The following is a 4,127-nucleotide window of genomic DNA, read 5'->3' as shown; positions in this document are numbered from 1 at the left end:
GAGGGAAGGGATTTACATGTCCCCAAGATAACCAAGGAGTAGGAACACTTGAGATTCTTCTTCAAATAACATATCATTTTCACTGTCCCTTGGCTTTAGTATGGAGAATGTCAAGCAGTTTTACATTAACACCATTATTCCATGAATTAATTTTTGGTTAGGTGAGGTTAATACAACAGAAGACAGGCTTTCAGTTAGCCAAAAGTTGCAGGAGGAATGACCATAAATCTGGAACAAATTAATAAAATAAAAAAACAAATAAATAAATAAATGGAAGGGAGCAAAAAATTAAAAAGTTCCCATCACAATTTTTGCTGTTTTGATCATAGAGAAGTTTGCAATAACTCTCTTTGATCACACACTGATAAATGCATGTCTGTATTAGGATTTGAGCATACAGGCAACCATAAGCATCACGAAACTTTAAAGTAAGAGAAATACAAGAATGACCATCAACGCTAGATCGTGTGAAGTCTCCCTGGATCCATCTGGCCCATGTAGTCAGCATACCTCATTTTGGGTCTTAGGTGTCCTGCACAGTTTTCTGGTTTTTTGAAGGATTTTCCCTTGGAGATTCTGGAATAGGTCTCATTCCCAGGGCAATGTGGGAAAGGGATTTCCTCCTAGTACATGCACTTTCCTGGTTCCAAGTTGTATAGAGGTATGTAGGATAAGACAACATAATTCAGCAAGGCCTGAAACAACCTCATGTTTTTTCTTTCATTAGCTAAAACTAGTACAAATCTTATGGTAATATCTGTATAAAAAACAGAGCTATAAGAACATTGAATTAGGAGCCCCTGGTTCACCTGAAACTTCAGAGAATTGCCGTGTTCATACCCCACTCACCTGTTCTTCCCATCTTTTCCTGAACCTGATAGGAATAATGTTATCTACAGGCTGAAGAACATTAAAAAGAGTCCATGAGGTCCTGGTTTAGAAGATAAGCTTTTCTTTCTCTGAATATTATCAGATAGAGACTTCAAAATAAGAAAAACCCACTATTTAAATGTTTATTTATAATTATGAACTCAAATTTATATGTAAAATCCTTAATCCAATTTTGAGAACTTATTACTAAAACGTAAGCAAAGTCTATATATCCCAGGAAAAAAGGATTTTTTTTTTTACAAAAAAACATTAGCATATATTCAATTAAACATGAAGAATATTCAGTAGTTTGACTTTTTCTTCATTACCTTCAGGAACCATCAATAATTAAAAAAATATCATCCGGAAACATTGTGTTTACTTGTCTTTTCTGTCATTGTTTTTAATGGAAACATTTGGAAACTAATCTTATGTACTTCCTCATTCTTAAAGAAAAACAATTTCATCTTGTTATTTTTCTCCAAGTGAAATTTACTATTCCATTAAAATTGAAAGCCTTTACATGAAATTTTAAACTTCAAGCTTTTACATCTCTATCACATCAGATTTTGGTAGATGTGTGTGAGACTGTTGTCATCATACTGTACTATCCTGATGCTACACGTAAATACATAATCATTAACCAGGGGATGGATGACAAACCTAAGAACTCAGTTACCTAGTTGTTTAGGTTAGGAAGAGGAAGCAAATAGTGACCACAAATTCAGTTGTGTCAGACTTTGTGTCTCCATGGGCTTTGGTTTGACTCCAATGGTTTGCCATTTCCTTCTCCAGTGTGCCCCCATCTTACACAAGAGGAACTGAGACAAATAGGAGGTTAAGGGACTTGCCCAGTGTCACACACACACAGCTAGTAAGTATCTGAAGCCAGATTTGAAAAGTTTTTCATACTTGTATCTTATTATCCCATTAGAGTAACTCAGAGATGTTTGGATATTGCAACAACAAGATTAATTATATTGAAAAAAGTCTTTTAGATCTGTGTTGGTTTTTAGAAATTTGCTATGAAAGGAAGGAGGAATGTGATTAGAAGAACATTCAGACTGTTCCCTCATGGTCACCAAGTTTGTTACGGAAGAAACCTCTCCCTTTTGAGTTCATGTAGTGGGTAGCTGCTGCCAAAATTGCCCTGCCACAATGCATAAGTTATAAAGGTAAAAACCCAGGTGCTATCCTGCAATGTTAATCAGAGAGTTCCCATTAAGGGAAGCTTGATTAAGGGAGACACATACCTTTTGTTAATTTTCTAATGAGGCACTGCTTCTCAAGGGTTGTGATGCCTTCTGACTCCAAAAAGTGTATAAAGACTCTGAGGGGAGGTTTTACTTTGGGGCTTACTCAATGGAAGTGTTTGTTTGGCCAGATGAGACTGGGAAACCACTAAGGAGCCCCCTCCTTTTAAAAACCCAGATGGTGCTTCTCTCTCTGGTAACTGTGTATGTATGGTCAGACAGTTATCTGTCTGTTGATCTCTGATGTATGTATTGCTTACTGTCAGACAGTTGGAAGCCCTGTCTTTTGGTTGATGTTTGTTTCTCTGTGTTTTCTCTGAAGTTCAGGGTGCTGACTTTTTCCCCTGAACTAAGTGAATGATATGTTTGTTTGATTAAAGTAAATGTTGACCCTTCAAAAGTTGCTTTCCTTTCAGAAAAGCAGAAATAAGAACCTGTACAACAGGCCCTCTTGTGTGTGTGTTGGGGATGATTGAGGATACTTATGCTTAAGTGCTGGTCCAGGAGGTAGAATTATAATAAACTTGAACCCTGATTAAGATTCTAATAAGATTTCTTATAATAAGTTTACATCAGTGAGACAGAGAACTAATTCTTTTATATATTTCAATCTCATACACTCTCTTAGGCTATAGAAGTTAAAAAAGGGACAGATTGATAATCCTATGCTTCCTTCAATGCTATAAAAATTGAACAAATCTGATTTAGCAGACTCATAATGCCATACATGCTGGGCCACCACCAGTCATCTTGACTTTTGTCTTGTCACTGAACTCTGATAACTCTGCTTCACTTAAATCCAATGCATGAGCAACGGAAGCCATTAAAGACATCTTGGGGTCTAAGGGTTAGATTTTTAAAATTTCCTATTTATTTTATCATTAATTTTTTCAAAAAGCTGGGGCAATTAACTCTTTGTCTTGCAGCTTTCACTTATAATTTCTTGAATTATAGTCTAGAAAAACAGGCATTGGAAAAGCCCATTGTGAGTCAACATGGAGCTACTTGACTATGTATCTTTAAACTCAAATCACTTTGGCTTTCATTGAATGACCAATAAAAGGTCCCAGCCCAAGCCTCAGATAAATAAGATCTGGGTAAAACTTTAATTTAGGAAGACCAAAGTCACTTACTACATGCAGGGTCATCACTTAGTTATCTTGACGTCTGTCTTGCCACTGGACTCCAATGATTCTGGAGATGAGAGTGAGGATGATGAAACTGCACAGCTCTGCCTCACTTGAATCCAATTCACAAGCAAGTCAAGACATCACCCTCATAGTGTCAATTGGCCCTCTTTGAGAACAAAAGATCATCATTGGCAACAATGACCTCATATATTCCTTAAGGAAAGAAACCTAGTTAAACAGATCCTATATAAGTCAAGGTAGGTTACAGATTAAACTATTTTTAGAGAACTGATAATGGGTGGATGGGAGGGCTAAGTCTACCAGGAAAAGTCCTCGCACACTGTGGTTGCTGCGTGTACAAAGTTCTCCTGGTTCTGTTCCTTTCACTCAGCATCAGTTCATGTAAGTCTTTCCAGGCCTCTCTGAATTCCTCCCATTCATCATTTCTTATAGCACAACAGTATTCCATTACATTCATATACCACAACTTGTTCAACCATTCCCCAGTTGATGGGCATCCCCTTGATTTCCAGTGTTTGACCACCATAAAGAGAGCTGCTATAAATATTTTTGTACATATGGGACCCTTTTCCCATTTTTATGATCTCTTGGGGATACAGTCCTAGTAGCGATATTGCTGGGTCAAAGGGTATGCACATTTTTGTAGCCCTTTGGGCATAGTTCCAAACTGCCCTCCAGAATGGTTGGATCAGCTCACAGCTCCACCAACAATGAATTAGTGTTCCAACTCTCCCACATCATCACCAACATTTATCATCTTCCTGTTCTGTCATGTTTTCCAATCTGATAGGTGTGATGTGGTGCCTCAGAGTTGTTTTGATTGGCATCTCTCTAATCAAAAGTGATTTAGAGC

The sequence above is a fragment of the Notamacropus eugenii genome, chromosome 2 (genome assembly GCF_028372415.1).
Source record: "Notamacropus eugenii isolate mMacEug1 chromosome 2, mMacEug1.pri_v2, whole genome shotgun sequence".
NCBI lineage: Eukaryota > Metazoa > Chordata > Mammalia > Diprotodontia > Macropodidae > Notamacropus > Notamacropus eugenii.
This window is presented reverse-complemented; position numbering follows the sequence as displayed.